The sequence below is a fragment of the Pinus tabuliformis genome, chromosome 2_1, assembly GCF_031772625.1.
Source record: "Pinus tabuliformis cultivar Carrire ecotype Pingquan chromosome 2_1, CPIR1, whole genome shotgun sequence".
Lineage (NCBI taxonomy): Eukaryota > Viridiplantae > Streptophyta > Pinopsida > Pinales > Pinaceae > Pinus > Pinus tabuliformis.
Genome location: NC_142299.1, coordinates 636,505,326 through 636,525,513, shown reverse-complemented (window position 1 = coordinate 636,525,513; position 20,188 = coordinate 636,505,326).

The window sequence follows — 20,188 nt, the reverse complement described above, 5'->3', positions numbered from 1 at the left end:
TACCTCCTTTAATAGCCATTGGTTTCCATTCTGCTGTTTTACAAGAACCTTACCCATTCCAACGATTTTACAGGATTTATCATCACCCAGATGAACTTGTCCAAAATCTCCTTGAACATAGTCATGAAAGTATTTCTTATCAGGTGTGGCATGGAATGAAGCCCCTGAATCTACCACCCAGGAATCAGTAATATTTTCGAAAGAAAGAATCAAAGCATCTTGTAACACCTCACCTGTTACATTTGCTTCATGATTTTTTTCTTGTTGTGCATCTCCTTCTTTTCCCTTCCGAGATCTACAGTCTTTCTTTAGGTGTCCTTTCTTTCCACATTTCCAGCACACTATCCCCGATCTAGACTTGGATCTGCCTTTCCTTGATTTACTGCGATATCCTGAGATCTTTCCTCTTTCCATTTTTCTTCCTCTAAACTCTGTTAACACCCAGGTTGTTCCCTTTGACTCTAAGGGAATACGGCCGGGGTAACCACTAACCAATCTTTGGATTACGGTTTCTAGCCAAACTATAATCAGAGAGGGCTCTCTCTTTTAGGTTTGTCTCTTTTCTGTGAATATTTTAGGCTAGTTATGAAGTGAGGGTTTTTGGTTTTTATATTTTGGTTGAGGGATGTCTTTCTGTTCCTGAGATGAAAATCTGCAGATGAGGTTAGTCCATTGGGCAATGGAGTCTGTGGCTATAGGTTGTTTGAAGTCTTGAGTTGAGTAGCTGCAATTACAGGGCCATTAAGATACTTCATAAAACAAATTTGAAATAATGATGATGATATGTAAATAACCAGTGAAAAGCAATTAAGAATTTTTCACTAAGCCGGGGTGTGAGAAAAAGATATATTCCTCAGGAGCAAAATTGAATTCCTGAAGAAATAATCCCTGTGAAAGATATAGTGTGAAAGTGCAGCATTTAAGAATTACACCTTATCTACTCTATCTGGAAGAAAACATTCATAACAGCTTAGATTGAGTTCAGGGTAATCTGTGATTAAATCCTGGACTAGTCTTTTTCCTTGCCATTAACTGTAAAGCTTTGAAACATGAATGAGAGATGAAAAGACTGGAAAACACATAAAACAGAGTTTTAAGAAAGACTTATTGAGCTATGAAATACGTAGGAATCCTGTAACTTTCAGCCAAACACCACAACGCATCAAACAACACCAAGCTTTTGAAATTCCATCAACTCTTTGTATTACTCTCTGAGAATTTTACCGCAAAAGAACTCTGAAACAGAAATCAACAACAACCCCTGCAAACTCATGCGAGGGGGAATTTATACAAGTGTTACATACAAAATATCTCAGGCATTGAGTCATCTGAGAAATGAATGCGTTCACCAACTTTTCCAGATAATAGATAAGAAAGTTATTACATCATTGAATATAACATAAATGCTCTTTATGTATGTCAGAAGATATTTTGACCTTTGGAGGCCATTGAGTCGGTCTGAAAGTTCTGCTTTCATTCTGGAACATGTGCGCTTTGTGGCTGTCGTGCTGTAGTTTTCGGCCCTGCCACCTGTGACTGTGCTTGCTGCTGTGGTGGCCGAATAGCTCGCTGAGTTGGCCCAGCCCCTTTTCTCCATGCATGCTGATATGTCAAAATTTCCCTGTGTATGACAACTTTGCATATTTCAATGAAAAACTTGATTTATTGGCTCTGGTTTGACAGTATTATTTGTATCAACCTGGTCCAGACTTCCAGTGTGGGCAATTGATGCCTCAAAATTGCCTCTATGGTCTCATCTGCCTCTGTGTATTTATAAAAGTTTGGAGGCACATCGAACAGATGATTGATTTCATTCATGATGAAAAACAGGTTTTCCACCCTGTTGTAGAGGATCTGCCCTGTTGCTGGCCCTGATTCTGCTGAAGTGCTGGGCTTTTCTGCAATTTGACTTGCAGCAAAGGCATTGACTCTCTTTGCATAATTTTCGTGGGTAAGCAGCTTTCCTGCACTGCTTAGTATGCTGGGGAGACCTCTGTTCTGCAATGCCAGGAACCTGTCCATGAATCTATTGGTTTCTGTCTGCATATCTTGGCTTCTCCTTTCCAATGTTTGAATCAGGGTTCTTAAGGTCAGGACCCTTTTGACTACTGAGATAGTCTCAGTTCTGTTGGTAATTCCAATGGTAGCCAGCTGAGAGCTTGTCTTGTGATTTAGCACATTGATCATTCTGTTGGCAGCATCCGGCATATTGCCAAGATTTTCCCTTGCTCTTTGGATCTCCCTATGTGCCTTTGCAATGAGCTCTGACTGCTCATGTATGGTCTCAATGTAATGCCACTGGTCAGTAATGGACTGGCCAATATTTTCCCATAGGACTGCCTTGAGCTCAGCTATTACTTTATCGAGTGTGAGCTCTTTCTCCAGCTCATTTATCCTCTTTTTGAGAGCCTTTATCTCTCTTTCCTTCTCAGCTACGTTCTGTTTGGATTTATCATATTTTTCATTTATCTTAGCCAAAGTCTCTTTGGCTTGATTCAGCTCTGACATTTGAGCTTCCAGGACCTGAATCTCATTTTGAAGTTTCTGCATATCCAGACTATGAGCCTGCTCTGTTGTTGGTGCAGCTGTTGATGTAGATGGTGCTGTTGGCTCTGTCTGCTGTAAAGGAGGGGCAGTGGTCTTAGGAGCTTCTTCCAGATTGATTATTTCTGGAGGAGGCTGAGATGTCTGACCTTCTTCCCTTTGCTGCAATGATGCTTGTAATGCTGCCTGTGCAGCCTCTAACTCTCCCAATTTTTCTTGAGTCTGGGTCAATTGTTTATATAGAGACACCAGTAATTGTGTGGCCTCTTGATCATGTCTCTGCTGGGCAACTTCATCTGTTTGAGGATGAATAGTGGCTGGGATCTTGAACTTTTTCCTTAAGGCTGCCATGTCTGCATCCCTTAACTTCAATATTTCTTGTATGCCCTTGATGTCCTTGGGGTCATGCCCAATCTCTATGATTATATCTTCTAGGGCCCTGATCCTGTTATCTTTTGCTTGAGAGGAGGCCCTCTCCAACTCCAGCTGAGCAGCTGTATTGTTTAGGCTATTCTCTAGCCTGTAATTGTCCAGTGTCTTGTCTGCCAAGGAAGCATATACCATCTCACCCGTTTGCTTATGCAATTCAATTTTTTCCATTGGGTGGATGTCTTTGGCCAAGACCTCAAGATTGGTCCTTAAGTAGTCTGAAGCAGATTGTGGCTGCAATGTAGTTGGCATAAAGTGACTCATGATCATCTTGCCTTCCTGAACATCATATGCAGGCATGAGTCTTTGTTGATTAGTGGGAGCTATTTTCAATAAATGGTTGTACAGCTGTATTTTAATGGGCTCATTCCTCTTCTTTATGTCAATGAACTGATGTTTAATGCTCAGTTCACCCTCTCTCTGCTGGCTAGAGGAGCTGACTTCTCCTCCCACTGTCCTCTCTTGTTCCTGTTGGAAGGAACTTGCAGATGCCTCCATACTAGGTGGGCCCATGCCCAAAGATTGCCCAATAGGCATCTCCTCCTCTGAAAGGGGATTCATTCTATGCCTCTTCTCACCATGACTTATTGATGTAGTCAAGGGAGTTTCTCTGTCCCTTTTTCTGCTTATGTCCTCCTTTTGGGGAGTTTGGAGGACTGATGTTTCAACTGTTGTCTCTTGCCTAGGGGGCACCATTTCGGGTATCTGCTGTTCAGTAACAATTGGTGCCTCAGCTGCCTTTTCTTGTTGTAATGGCTGCTCTTTCTCTTGCTGCCCCTCTTGTGGCTGTTGTACCTGTTGTTGCTGCTGCTATACCTCCTCATGAGGTGGTTGTTCTGGCTCCATCTCCTTTTCCTTGCCTTTGGCAGAGGTTTGCTCAGTATCCTTGGCTGCTTGCTGATTTGCTGTGGATGAAGATGCAGCTGTTCCCACTTGAGTACTTGGAAGGGTGAACACCTGTGCAGAAAGCTCTAGATCAGCCATTTTCAAGAGATTTCTTCGTGCTCTTTCATTTAGTTCTTCTTGTGTAATGGGTTCCTCTAAGGTCCCCCTCCTCCATTTTACTTGGTTTGCATATTTTTCTATATGTGGCAAGCTCACATGGTTATAGCCGGAAAGCCTATACTTGAGCCTTCTCATAGATACAAAGTGTTTGGGGTCATAAGGTTTCCAGAGGAAACTGGTTTTCAAGCCAAGGCCTCCTAGCATTCTATCTGCTTCTACCCAGCCTTCCTCTCTCTTGTTATAGATAAAGTGGCCAAGTTGGTTCCTGACTTTCAACTGTGCTTTCTTGCTTTTGCCAGAAAAGTGAAGCACATCCACATTGCCAAACTGCCTGAAGTATTCTAGGGCGAATAGCCTCATAGGCACATATCTGGGTAGTCTGTAGGGAGGCAATTCACACCCATATATCCTGATGACGGTGTGGTTCTGGTAGAAGTACCAGTCCCCAATGCTGTATGATTTGGATAGCTGAAGGATTCTCTGCATATCATCTGTGAGTCTTGGAGGAGGTGAGCTCATCAGCATAGACATGGCTGGGTGGATAAAGAGATCTATGAACTCACAGTAAGTATATGGAGAATCAGATATAAGGTGGAAAGCTGAGGACCAATAGACTACTGATCTAGGATTGCCATGGGCATCTACCCTTTTGATAGGAAAATGAAATTTCTCATGTTGATGATACAAGATCAAGTGGTAGATGTAGGAGGTGTATCTGAACACCCTTTCTCTTGCCAAATTCATCAATTACTCATGAATCTTGTCTGATATGTAGGTGGCATAGTCGTAGCAGATTGGTGACTTGCCAGGAGCAAACATAAGCATCATCACCAACACAGTTTCATCAATATATTCAATTGAATTATAGCCTAAGATGGGACTAATCATATCTGCAAGTTCTCTGCCCAGCCGGTTGAGATATACATGAACAATTGGAGGGTACTTCACACTGTCAGAGTCAACGTATAACTGATTTAGTTTAGTGACTTGAGCATCTGTCAGTTTAGCCCCTTGATTTATCAAGTCTATCAGTGACAAAGGGACCAACTTCTTCTGAGTCTTGAAGCAAAGCATGTCTCTGATGGCTTCAGGGGTAACATAGAAAACAACTGAACCAGAAGGGTCAATCACAGCCCTCTGAGTGGCATCATAACATTCAGCACACAGGTGGATTAGCTCAGGGAACTGGTTGACCTAAGGGAGCTTAAAAATAGGAAGAAAAGAGTCCCATATGCCCAGTACATCTGTTCCACTCTCATGCTTAGCCTTTAACTCATTCAATAGGTGAATGTGGAACTTACTGCTCATAAACATTTCTTCTGATATTTGGTAATCCAGGTCAGCTAGTGGCTTCCAATCCACTTCTCTCTGGGGGGCATTTAATGGAGCAACATTCAATGCTATCGGGGCTACTGGTGGATCCATGGTTTCTTCTAGGATTACAAATGGATGTTAATATGCAGATTAACACAAAGGAGTCTTCTTTAACAAAAAAAAGTGAATTGTTCAGGGATGAAAGATAAATGATCAGGTGCAGCAGTTGAAATACTGTTTGAAGTGTAAGTAAGACCACTGTCTGGTCTCACTCTGTCTTTTTATAATCAATAGGCACAGTTTGAGTAACTGGTTCGCGATTGCGCGAACAGAGTACAGATTTCAGTGAAAATTCAGGCAAACAAGGCTCAGCTGATGGTTTTCGGTCTCACGGTCGCAAATGGGGGCTAGGCAGAGGAAATTTGCCGGTAAAATTATAAGTTTCAGTGTCTCTTAATCTTTTTGCAGGATTTCACAGACAAATTAGGTGCATGGAGGATTAACGAGGAGAAATACCTGGTAAACAGCGAGCAATGGTCACGAATGTGGGTAGAAATGGTACGCCGGAGGTCTCCAGATCGATTCCAGCAAGGTGGCGCAGGTTTGAACGTGAAAAAGCATGCAGAGAAAGCAACAGCGAATTGGCAAAAAGTGTGAAAAAACGCGAAAATTGGCCAAAATATGGATTTTTTGGGACTTTGGCGCTTTTTTGGGATGACGTCAGCATGACGTCATCGGGTGGGGTCAAGGCCGGATGACGTCAGCATGACGTCATATGGTGATGTGGCAAGCTGCGATTGGTCCACGGGGATGATGCGGTGGCAGACACGTTGGCGCAGGGGCGGACAAAGATGCTGACGCGACGGCGGGGTGGCAATGACGTGGGTCTGACGTTGGACGGGCGGATTGACCGAAACCGGAAGCTGTTAGCGGTTTCCTATCGCACCGCTATAGATACGGAGGTGGTATTTGTCAGGCGTACCTCCGATATGCTGTGGGGGTGACGCGTGGCGGAGGCCTGACGTCACCCTCTGACAGATATCGGAAGGTATCTGTCGGACGTCGGGGCCGCTCCGATATGAATCAGGGCCGTCGGATCAAATGGGTCCGATCCGACGGTTGACGGAAGAGTGAGGTGTTCGGTCAATACGGACGGGGGCGGGATTTATTTAATATTTCTTTTGGGGATCTGCGCTCGGCGGAAAACATTGGGATATGGCGGATTTGTAATGTTTTTCAATAAAAGTAATACGACGCCGATACTTTGGATAATTCAAAAAAGTGGGTTTTTGGGTTTTATTTGCAAATGAAGCGGGTTATAGGTAAAAAGGGTTTTTTCAAGGTTTCCTTTGCCAACAAAGGGCTTAATGGGTCAAATGGATTCAGAAGGGGAAAAAGGGGTATGGCTTAGGGTTCTCAAACTGACCAGATGTCAATTTAGTCCCTGATAATGAACATATGGCTATAATGCCAAGGGAAGGGTATTTATACAATGCTTGGGGTTTATACACCGTAGTGTTATAATAGTAGGGAAAGGGTAATCATAGGGGATTTAGATAGTAGAAGTTAGGGGTTAATATGGATGAAAAGGGGAATGAGGAGTGATATCACTAAGTTTATTTGAAAACCACTTAGCTTAAAGAGTAGATCAAAATGAAAAGAACTTTAGACAAGAAATGTGGCTTATAAAGGAATAAGAACCACCATAGAACCACAAATTCTTCCACGGATTTCAACTAATGAGGGGATGTTAGTAATGAATGTGAAAGGGGGAAACTGGGAAGTTAGACATGCTCCTCTGCTTTGCTGCAACCTGATGGAGAAGAGGACCTTCTCAATCCATTGATATTCCTTCGCAGCTATGCTACCAAACACTCATTTGACCGGAATAATATTTCTGCAACCCCATCTGCCTACCCATCTACTTGCCTAGCATTTTTTGTTTCTTCTTGGAGGGTGCACTTAGACTTGCATACCCTTATTTGCCTTTTCTTTTCTCTGGCTTTTTCCTTTTGATTTTCTATCTACTGCTACCCTTATTGCTTCCAAGGTCCCAGATTAAGCAGTTGGGAGCCTTACTTCTCTACCTAAGCTACTTGTTTGCCAAGATTAAACAGTTTGGACAGACTTCTTTCTCTATTCTGCAACTGAAAATTTAAAACATGGCATGATCCAGCTTAAGCTGTTGGACCATCCATCAAAATTGAGTACCCATCAAGCTATATACACACAGTGTGTTCTCTTTGGAAATATGGGATCTTTGCATGGCCAAAGCAGAGCATATTTGGAACTTTTCATTGCCAATCATGAAATATGAAACCTATTGGTATAGGTAGCTAACAGTGGCTCCACATGGGGATGGTTTTTCATTTGAAAGACCAAGAACAGCAGGTCAGAATGCCTTGGCCCTTGACTGCTTTTACCAACACTTGAAGTATGCTGCTTTGAAATGCCAAAATTGTGTAGTTTCCTTCTTGGTAGATCTCTGAACCTATTTACCTTTTGCTGATAGTTTAAGAAAACTTTGAGAAATTGCATTTTTACATCTTAACAGAAAGTAATATCTACATCTGAATATGTACAAGGAACCTCAGGCTGCACTCATGGGTAGTAGTCAAAATAGTGCTTTAGCATCCTGTCATTCACAGGACCTTCAGCCAAGTCAGTTTCATTAAGACTTTTAAGGAAATAAGTATTGTTTCCTTGTACTGCTTGGACAGCAAATGGTCCTCTCCAAAGGGAATCAAATTTTCCATGTTTTCCTTTATCCTCTCTTCTTGCATCCCACTTGAGGACTTTGTCTCCAATGCTGAAGTCCTCTGCCTTAGTTCTTCTGTCAAAGGCCTTCTTTAATTTCTCTTGTAAAACTTGGACTCTGCTGAAAACTTGGTCCCTAGTTTGTTGTAAACAAATTATTTGATTGATCCTTCTTTGCATATCATTTGGTTCAGCTTGGCTCTCTTGAAGAAGTTTCATAACAGGAACCCCTAGTGATGAAGGAAATTTGGCTTCTAATCCATAAACCAACTCATATGGGCTGGTCCCAATTGATCTCTTGGTTGTTAGTCTATCTGCCCATAAGGCATTTACTAGCTTCTTATGCCAATTCTTCTTATTTTCTTCCAGCAGCTTCTTTATGATGTTTACTAGGCTTTTGTTTGATGACTCAGCAAGGCCATTTCCTTGGGGATAGTATGCAGTAGAATGGCCCAAGGTAATGTGGAACTTGTGGCAGAAATTCACCATCTTCTTAGATCTGAAAGCAGCAGCATTGTCTGTTATTATTCTATCAGGACAGCCAAATCTAGCCAATATGTTATTCTCCAAAAACTGAATGATTGTTGAATCATTAGCTTGTCTACATGGAGCAGCTTCAATCCACTTAGTGAAATAGTCTGTAGCTGTTAGAATCCATCTGTGTTGGCCTGAGGATGAAGGATGAATTTCCCCAATGAAGTCCAAGCCCCATTGTTGAAAAGGTCTCTCTGTTGCAATAGGCCTTAAGGGAAGAGGCAATAGCTTTCTTTTCCCCTCAAACACTTGACATTTATGACATGATGTGGTAAACTTTTTAACATCAGAGAAAACAGTGGGCCAATAGTAACCAGCCCTTAGTATTTTATCCACAGTGGACTTCCAATACAAGTGTCCACCACAGTCACCTGCATGAAATTCTTCCATGATTTTGTTAGTCTCATTTTCAGTCAAACAGTTTAATAAGATACCCTCATGGTTTTTCCAAAGCAGATTTCCATCCATAACACAAAATTTAGAAGCTTTCATTTTTAAGAACCTACATTTAGTTCTGGGCAGCCCTGGGGGAGCACACAGGTTTTGTAACACATAACAGATATCAGAATACCAGGGGGATTGTTCAAAGGCTACGTTGATCTTTGGAGTCGCCAGCTCCGGTTCACTGTCCAGTTGGTTGATGTCCAGGGCTTGGAAATTTGTTTCAGACATTAACTTAGCCAAACCTTGGCCTTTTATCAGTTTTGTAGGTTTTATTTCAATGTCAAATTCTAAGATGTTGGCAATCCATTTTCCCCTTCTGCCCTCTAAGTTTTCTTGAGTAAGAATGTCTTTCACAATTGGGCTTGGTACATAGGCTATAACATGGGAGTATAGGATGTAAATCCTAAAGTCTTTAATAGCTTTGACCAAAGCATATGCTTGCTTTTCCATGATCTGATATTTCAGAGGTGCATCTCTGAGAGCTCTACTGAAGAAAGCAATGGGTTTCTCATTTCCTTGGTCGTCTTTCTATAATAAAACAGCAGCAATTGTGTGTTGGGAGGCAAAGGAGAATATGATAAATTCCCTATCAAATTGTGGATTTGTTAAGACAGGGGTTTGAGTGAGGGCCACCTTTATTCCTTCAAAGGCTTGGCTTGCTTCTACTGTCCATTTTACTTTTGAATCCTTCTTAAGCATGTTATTGAGTAACCTGCTCAATTCGGCCAGATTTGGGATAAATCTCCTTAGGAAGTTGATTTTCCCCAAAAATGCTTGTAATTCCTTCACATTTCTTGGATGAGGCATTTGTAAGATGGCCTGGATTCTGCCTGGGTCAATCCTAATGCCATCTTTAGAGATAATGTGACCCAACAGCTTACCTTCCTCCAAACCAAACAGGGATTTCTTCGGATTTAAGGAAATTCCATATTTCCTGCAAGTTATGAATATCTGCCTTAGATGTTTCAAATGTTCTTGGTCAGATTTGGAAAAAGGTGTGAGGTCATCTAAATAAATGACAAGGAAGTCATGAATTTCTTTGGCAAAAGCAATATCCATTGCTCTTTGGAATGTAGCCCCTGCATTCTTCAACCCAAAAGTCATTTTAACATATTTGAAGGTTCCCCATGGGGTTGTAAATGTTGTTTTGTCCTGATCATCAGGGTGAACTAAGATCTGGTTAAAGCCTGAGAATCCATCAAGTAATGAGATCCTTGAGGCCCCTACCACTCTTTGGAGGATGTGATCCATCTTAGGTAAGGTATAGTTGTCTTTGAGAGATACTTGATTCAGATTTCTTAGGTCCACACAAAGTCTTATTTCACCAGTTTTCTTTCTTGTAGGGACTAAGTTTGAGATCCAATCAGAGAACCTGATTGGTGCTATGATGCCAGCTTTAAACATTTTCTGCAATTCTTTTTCAATTGAAGGAAGGAGCATGGGATTGATCCTTCTCAATTTTTGTTTGAATGGCTTTTGATTAGGTTTGAGAGGGATTGTGTGCTGTATAATAGAGGTATCATAGGATTTTAGGTCCTCATAACCCCATGCAAAGACATCTTGAAATTCTTTGAAAAGGTCAATGTATTTGGGTTTTTGATCAGGAGGTAATGATGCAGACAATTTTATTATTTTGGGCTTGTCAATGGTACCAATGTTGCATTCTTCAATGGCTGCATTTAAGGGCTGTATTTTTGGTTTTCTGGGAATATCATTTGAATCAAAGATGTCCTCTAGTGGAGTTAGGCCTGTTGGCAGAAAATTGTCTTTCAGCTCTATGATTTCAGCTTCAGCATTGGCCACTTCTTCACAACTGATTTGTTGAATTTGCTGAATGTTCTCCTTGTTGAAAATGGTTGGATTTAGCATTTGTTTTGCTGTTTTGGGCGATATTGGGTGATTAGTTTGTTCAAACTGTATTTGTGATTGACTTGCTCCATCAATGTCAATATTTAGTCCTGCAAATTCTTGTTGCAAAGTTAAAAAATTGTTTATTTGTATATCATCCTCAAATACTTGCCAATCTTTGACATTGTTTGGGATGGAGGGTCTGTGTTTTATCTCAGCTGTGAAACAATTGTTAGGATCTAATGGTAATTTGCAAGTACTTGCAAATGTGGCCAAACTATGAGCATGCAGATTATGGGTCCTAGAAATTTTGGTGATTTGGAATTCAGGGAAGGAGTTTAGTATTTCAGCAACAGCAGACCTATAAGACCTCAATCTTTTATCATTGGTGACAAAATTTCCCTTCACTTGTTGGATAACTAAATCTGAATCTCCCATGATTGAAACCCTGGCAGCTTGCAAGAACTTTACTAACTTGAGGCCTAGTAAAAGAGCTTCATATTCTGCCATGTTATTAGTACATCTGAAGTTTAATCTATAGGCTCTGCCTTCTGCATGACTGTTTTCTTTATTATGTACCCAAACTCCAGCTCCTACTCCTAATTTGTTAACTGAGCCATAAAATTCAAGAAACCATAGAATATTTTGTTGTAGGGGAGACTTAGTGATCTGTTCATGAGCTGGACTTGTAATTTGAAGTTCTGATTTTTGATCTGGTTTGTCTTCTAGGACAGTCTCATCATTTGATTGAATATGCTTGACAACTAGAGCAGCAGCAGTGTCTAGTGTTTGACTGACTGTTGCTTCATGGGTGGTAGCTTGCTCATTAGTGTCTTCCTCTTGTATGAGTGTCTTGGTTTCAACATCATTATTTGAGAGAGTTGCAGGGTCATTGAAGAGAATGTATGAGTCTATGTCTGAATGGACAGCATATATGGGAAAGTTTTGGGGCTTTTCTTCACTGCTGACCATGTATTTCATGAGTGTTTCTCTGTATAGTCTTTTTGGTTGCCCAAAAACAGAGATGGTGGCATATGACATGTCTAACTGCAGGGAACCTTGGAGTTTAGCCCCCCATGACCTTGATAACAGCATACCATACTTGGGTGGGATATCAACAACTACAACATCCATTAGAATTGTTTTATTTGGGTACTGGACAAGTGAGACACAGAGGTCTTTGATCAGGCCTAAGCACTTGACTTGGCTGGAATCAAAGGAGAATAAGTCCTTATATGGTCTTGTAATATCCAGGTTTAGTCTCTCCATGACTGATTTGGGCATCAGGTTGTGAGAGGCACCTGAGTCAAACATTGCATTGTGTAATATCTTGTCATGAACATGCAGGCTGACATAGAAAGGTAAAATGCCTATACCTGCTGTCTTTCCATCCACCTCTGGGCCGAAAAGTAATTCTGGGGTATCATCCAACACATTAACATCATCTTTGTTGCTAGTAAGTTGGAGGGATTTCCTGATTTGTTGTTTGTAGATGTTGTGTTTGGCCAATTCCGAGAGAGGAATTGCTATCTTCAATTTACTAATTTCAGTTTCTAGGTCAAAGGGTTTTTCGGATTGGGTCTTTTGGCTGTGGATAACATTTCTTTCCTTGTTCACTAACTCTTCTTCTTGATTCTTGTCCTGATTTTGAGGCTTGTCCTTCTTGCTCATCTCTTGAGGGGTGACACTTGGGTTAGGGTGCAAGGGTGATGCATCCATGGGCTGCTGTTTTGAAGAAGCTGGTTCAGTGACTTCTTCAATGGTTACTTCTTTTGTAAGCGAATATGTTGGGTCATTTGGCTCTGTAACTGTGGCTCTTTTGGGCTGCTGATTATCTTTTGTCCTTTCAGGCTGTGTTACATTTACAGTTCTGCTCCTTAACTTGTATTGTTTATGGACTTCATAAACAGTTGTGTCATAGCCTTGTTTAAAGTCAAAGGACTCACCTGATTTGGTTTGGAACAGCTTGATTTCATCATTCTCCTGATCTTCTTGTGTTAAGAAGACTTGACTTTCACCATCTAGACCCATTAAATTAATCTGAGAATCTTCATTTGGTTCACCTGATGTGGAAGTTTCAGCATAGTTTTCTTGGAAAGGGGGTCTTATGTCTGGGTCAGAACTGGCCTTGCCAACATTTGGATTTTGAGTTCTTCTAAAACTTGGATTCCTAGGAGGGTTGTTTTGTGGTGCTTCCCATGATGACTTTCTCTCAACTGATTCCACTCTTTCACCCAATCTCTTCATACCATTGAGTATTGCATCTAGCTTTTGATCAAAAGCTGAGGGTTCTTCTTTGAAGATATTTCTCTTTTCCAACCTTGCTCTGTTTCTTTTGGCAATCAGGTTAGCTTCCACTGTGACAGCAACCTTTTGGGCCTCTGCAAGGGTTTGAGGGTCTCTTTCCTTTAACTGATAGGCCATGTCAGGGTCAAAACCATCAGGGAATTTGTACAAAGCTAAATCAGGAGGGGGTCTTAAATTTTGTGGGATTGCGTTATATACATTGTTGAATCTTGCACAATACTCCAAAACAGTCTCTTGGGGACCTCTTTTGATAGTGTCATATTCCCCAAGTATGTGCAGAGGATCTTTCTTTTTCTCCCACCTGTTAGTAAAGGCTTGATACAGCTCATCAGGAGTTGTGATGGAATTTGCATTCAGGGATCTAAACCAAGTTCTTACATCCCCAGTTAGGCTTTGAACAAACATCCTCATTCTCACACTGTCATCATCTATTTCATAGGTCTCAAAATGGTCTTGCATCCTTTTGGCATGCTGAACAGCTGTCAAAGGGCCAGTGGAGTCAAAATATGAGATTTTGGTTTGGTAGTCTTGGGGTAGAGCTGCAGCGTTAGCTGGTATTTGCAAGGGTGCATATCTGTTAGCCATATTCACAGGGTTTAAGGGGTTGACAGGGATGAATGAGACAGGGATGACTGGTATAACAGGGTTAATGGGAGGGGTAGAAACTAGGATGTTAGTTAAAGGAGTATGTGCAGTGGATGAAGGTGTGAAAGGAGGACTTTGAGATGTAGAAGGGGAACTGGGGGAATCAAGGGTAGATCGAAACAGAACCTTGATTGGAGTTGGAACAAGGTTCGGGTGACCTGTTTCAGGAGTTGAATCAGCAAAGGTTTGCTGTCTTTGCTGTTTCCTGATGTTCTTAGGGATTATGTTGGGGTTATCAAAAATAGTTGGTGGATTAGGGTCAGGATTTGCCCTAGTATGCCGTGGATTTTTCTTGGGAGCCAGCTTCTAATTGTTTTTGGTTTTTGCAGGAACTTTTTATATCGGCAAGGACTGGATAAAATTTTGGAAAGGCTATATATGTTTCAAAGCTAAGAAGATTGACTGAAGCAGCTCTTCCCTAAAGCTGTTAATGTAACACAGAAACAGTTTTGAAGGCTTCCTGACTGATATACAGGCTTGATATATAGCTTTGGGAGATAGATAGTAATTGGAAAATCCTAAATAGTCTCCAGTGGAGTCGCCAACTATGTTAACACCCAGGTTGTTCCCTTTGACTCTAAGGGAATACGGCCGGGGTAACCACTAACCAATCTTTGGATTACGGTTTCTAGCCAAACTATAATCAGAGAGGGCTCTCTCTTTTAGGTTTGTCTCTTTTCTGTGAATATTTTAGGCTAGTTATGAAGTGAGGGTTTTTTGGTTTTTATATTTTGGTTGAGGGATGTCTTTCTGTGCCTGAGATGAAAATCTGCAGATGAGGTTAGTCCATTGGGCAATGGAGTCTGTGGCTATAGGTTGTTTGAAGTCTCGAGTTGAGTAGCTGCAATTACAGGGCCATTAAGATACTTCATAAAACAAATTTGAAATAATGATGATGATATGTAAATAACCAGTGAAAAGCAATTAAGAATTTTTCACTAAGTCGGGGTGTGAGAAAAAGATATATTCCTCCGGAGCAAAATTGAATTCCTGAAGAAATAATCCCTGTGAAAGATATAGTGTGAAAGTGCAGCATTTAAGAATTACACCTTATCTACTCTATCTAGAAGAAAACATTCATAACAGCTTAGATTGAGTTCAGGGTAATCTGTGATTAAATCTTGGACTAGTCTTTTTCCTTGCCATTAACTGTAAAGCTTTGAAACATGAATGAGAAATGAAAAGACTGGAAAACACATAAAACAGAGTTTTAAGAAAGACTTATTGAGCTATGAAATACGTAGGAATCCTGTAACTTTCAGCCAAACACCACAACGCATCAAACAACACCGAGCTTTTGAAATTCCATCAACTCTTTGTATTACTCTCTGAGAATTTTACAGCAAAAGAACTCTGAAATAGAAATCAACAACAACCCCTGCAAACTCATGCGAGGGGGAATTTATACAAGTGTTACATACAAAATATCTCAGGCATTGAGTCATCTGAGAAATGAATGCGTTCACCAACTTTTCCAGATAATAGATAAGAAAGTTATTACATCATTGAATATAACATAAATGCTCTTTATGTATGTCAGAAGATATTTTGACCTTTGGAGGCCATTGAGTCGGTCTGAAAGTTCTGCTTTCATTCTGGAACATGTGCGCTTTGTGGCTGTCGTGCTGTAGTTTTCGGCCCTGCCACCTGTGACTGTGCTTGCTGCTGTAGTGGCCGAATAGCTCGCTGAGTTGGCCCAGCCCCTTTTCTCCATGCATGCTGATATGTCAAAATTTCCCTGTGTATGACAGCTTTGCATATTTCAATGAAAAACTTGATTTATTGGCTCTGGTTTGACAGTATTATTTGTATCAACCTGGTCCAGACTTCCAGTGTGGGCAATTGATGCCTCAAAATTACCTCCATGGTCTCATCTGCCTCTGTGTATTTATAAAAGTTTGGAGGCACATCGAACAGATGATTGATTTCATTCATGATGAAAAACAGGTTTTCCACCCTGTTGTAGAGGATATGCCCTGTTGCTGGCCCTCATTCTGCTGAAGTGCTGGGCTTTTCTGCAATTTGACTTGCAGCAAAGGCATTGACTCTCTTTGCATAATTTTCGTGGGTAAGCAGCTTTCCTGCACTGCTTAGTATGTTGGGGAGACCTCTGTTCTGCAATGCCAGGAACCTGTCCATGAATCTATTGGTTTCTGTCTGCATATCTTGGCTTCTCCTTTCCAATGTTTGAATCAGGGTTCTTAAGGTCAGGACCCTTTTGACTACTGAGATAGTCTCAGTTCTGTTGGTAATTCCAATGGTAGCCAGCTGAAAGCTTGTCCTGTGATTTAGCACATTGATCATTCTGTTGGCAGCATCCGGCATATTGCCAAGATTTGCCCTTGCTCTTTGGATCTCCCTATGTGCCTTTGCAATGAGCTCTGACTGCTCATGTATGGTCTCAATGTAATGCCACTGGTCAGTAATGGACTGGCCAATATTTGCCCATAGGACTGCCTTGAGCTCAGCTATTACTTTATCAAGTGTGAGCTCTTTCTCCAGCTCATTTATCCTCTTTTTGAGAGCCTTTATCTCTCTTTCCTTCTCAGCTACGTTCTGTTTGGATTTATCATATTTTTCATTTATCTTAGCCAAAGTCTCTTTGGCTTGATTCAACTCTGACATTTGAGCTTCCAGGACCTGAATCTCATTTTGAAGTTTCTGCATATCCAGACTATGAGCCTGCTCTGTTGTTGGTGCAGCTGTTGATGTAGATGGTGTTGTTGGCTCTGTCTGCTATAAAGGAGGGGCAGTGGTCTTAGGAGCTTCTTCCAGATTGATTATTTCTGGAGGAGGCTGAGATGTCTGACCTTCTTCCCTTTGCTGCAATGATGCTTGTAATGCTGCCTGTGCAGCCTCTGACTCTCCCAATTTTTCTTGAGTCTGGGTCAATTGTTTATATAGAGACACCAGTAATTGTGTAGCCTCTTGATCATGTCTCTGTTGGGAAACTTCATCTGTTTGAGGATGAATAGTGGCTGGGATCTTGAACTTTTTCCTTAAGGCTGCCATGTCTGCATCCTTTAACTTCAATATTTCTTGTATGCCCTTGATGTCCTTGGGGTCATGCCCAATCTCTATGATTATATCTTCTAGGGCCCTAATCCTGTTATCTTTTGCTTGAGAGGAGGCCCTCTCCAACTCCAGCTGAGCAGCTGTATTGTTTAGGCTATTCTCTAGCCTGTAATTGTCCAATGTCTTGTCTGCCAAGGAAGCATATACCATCTCACCCGTTTGCTTATGCAATTCAATTTTGTCCATTGGGTGGATGTCTTTGGCCAGGACCTCAAGATTGGTCCTTAAGTAGTCTGAAGCAGATTGTGGCTGCAATGTAGTTGGCATAAAGTGACTCATGATCATCTTGCCTTCCTGAACATCATATGCAGACATGAGTCTTTGTTGATTAGTGGGAGCTATTTTCAATAAATGGTTGTACAGTTGTATTTTAATGGGCTCATTCCTCTTCTTTATGTCAATGAACTGCTGTTTAAAGCTCAGTTCACCCTCTCTCTGCTGGCTAGAGGAGCTGACTTCTCCTCCCACTGTCCTCTCTTGTTCCTGTTGGAAGGAACTTGCAGATGCCTCCATACTAGGTGGGCCCATGCCCAAAGATTGCCCAATAGGCATGTCCTCCTCGGAAAGGGGATTCATTCTATGCCTCTTCTCACCATGACTTATTGATGTAGTCAAGGGAGTTTCTCTGTCCCTTTTTCTGCTTATGTCCTCCTTTTGGGGAGTTTGGAGGACTGATGTTTCAACTGTTGTCTCTTGCCTAGGGGGCACCATTTCGGGTATCTGTTGTTCAGTAACAATTGGTGCCTCAGCTGCCTTTTCTTGCTGTAATGGCTGCTCTTTCTCTTGCTGCCCCTCTTGTGGCTGTTGTACCTGTTGTTGCTGCTGTTGTACCTCCTCATGAGGTGGCTGTTCTGGCTCCATCTCCTTTTCCTTGCCTTTGGCAGAGGTTTGCTCAGTATCCTTGGCTGCTTGCTGATTTGCTGTGGATGAAGATGCAGCTGTTCTCACTTGAGTACTTGGAAGGGTGAACACCTGTGCAGAAAGCTCTAGATCAGCCATTTTCAAGAGATTTCTTCGTGCTCTTTCATTTAGTTCTTCTTGTGTAATGGGTTCCTCTAAGGTCCCCCTCCTCCATTTTACTTGGTTTGCATATTTTTCTATATGTGGCAAGCTCACATGGTTATAGCCGGAAAGCCTATACTTGAGCCTTCTCATAGATACAAAGTGTTTGGGGTCATAAGGTTTCCAGAGGAAACTGGTTTTCAAGCCAAGGCCTCCTAGCATTCTATCTGCTTCTACCCAGCCTTCCTCTCTCTTGTTATAGATAAAGTGGCCAAGTTGGTTCCTGACTTTCAACTGTGCTTTCTTGCCTTTGCCAGAAAAGTGAAGCACATCCACATTGCCAAACTGCCTGAAGTATTCTAGGGCGAATAGCCTCATAGGCACATATCTGGGTAGTCTGTAGGGGGGCAATTCACACCCATATATCCTGATGACGGTGTGGTTCTGGTAGAAGTACCAGTCCCCAATGCTGTATGATTTGGATAGCTGAAGGATTCTCTGCATATCATCTGTGAGTCTTGGAGGAGGTGAGCTCATCAGCATAGACATGGCTGGGTGGATAAAGAGATCTATGAACTCACAGTAAGTATATGGAGAATCAGATATAAGGTGGAAAGCTGAGGACCAATAGACTACTGATCTAGGATTGCCATGGGCATCTACCCTTTTGATAGGAAAATGAAATTTCTCATGTTGATGGTACAAGATCAAGTGGTAGATGTAGGAGGTGTATCTGAACACCCTTTCTCTTGCCAAATTCATCAATTGCTCATGAATCTTGTCTGATATGTAGGTGGCATAGTCGTAGCAGATTGGTGACTTGCCAGGAGCAAACATAAGCATCATCACCAACACAGTTTCATCAATATATTCAATTGAATTATAGCCTAAGATGGGACTAATCATATCTGCAAGGTCTCTGCCCAGCCGGTTGAGATATACATGAACAATTGGAGGGTACTTCACACTGTCAGAGTCAACGTATAACTGATTTAGTTTAGTGACTTGAGCATCTGTCAGTTTAGCCCCTTGATTTATCAAGTCTATCAGTGACAAAGGGACCAACTTCTTCTGAGTCTTGAAGCAAAGCATGTCTCTGATGGCTTCAGGGGTAACATAGAAAACAACTGAACCAGAAGGGTCAATCACAGCCCTCTGAGTGGCATCATAACATTCAGCACACAGGTGGATTAGCTCAGGGAACTGGTTGACCTGAGGGAGCTTAAAAATAGGAAGAAAAGAGTCCCATATGCCCAGTACATCTGTTCCACTCTCATGCTTAGCCTTTAACTCATTCAATAGGTGAATGTGGAACTTACTGCTCATAAACATTTCTTCTGATATTTGGTAATCCAGGTCAGCTAGTGGCTTCCAATCCACTTCTCTCTGGGGGGCATTTAATGGAGCAACATTCAATGCTATCGGGGCTACTGGTGGATCCATGGTTTCTTCTAGGATTACAAATGGATGTTAATATGCAGATTAACACAAAGGAGTCTTCTTTAATAGAAAAAAGTGAATTGTTCAGGGATGAAAGATAAATGATCAGGTGCAGCAGTTGAAATACTGTTTGAAGTGTAAGTAAGACCACTGTCTGGTCTCACTCTGTCTTTTTATAATCAGTAGGCACAGTTTGAGTAACTGGTTCGCGATTGCGCGAACAGAGTACAGATTTCAGTGAAAATTCAGGCAAACAAGGCTCAGCTGATGGTTTTCGGTCTCACGGTCGCAAATGGGGGCTAGGCAGAGGAAATTTGCCGGTAAAATTATAAGTTTCAGTGTCTCTTAATCTTTTTGCAGGATTTCACAGACAAATTAGGTGCATGGAGGATTAACGAGGAGAAATACCTGGTAAACAGCGAGCAACGGTCACGAATGTGGGTAGAAATGGTACGCCGGAGGTCTCCAGATCGATTCCAGCAAGGTGGCGCAGGTTTGAACGTGAAAAAGCATGCAGAGAAAGCAACAGCGAATTGGCAAAAAGTGTGAAAAAATGTGAAAATTGCCCAAAATATGGATTTTTTGGGACTTTGGCGCTTTTTTGGGATGACGTCAGCATGACGTCATCGGGTGGGGTCAAGGCCGGATGACGTCAGCATGACGTCATATGGTGATGTGGCAAGCTGCGATTGGTCCACGGGGATGATGCGGTGGCAGACACGTTGGCGCAGGGGCAGACAAAGATGCTGATGCGATGGCGGGGTGGCAATGACGTGGGTCTGACGTTGGACGGGCGGATTTGACCGAAACCGGAAGCTGTTAGCGGTTTCCTATCGCACCGCTA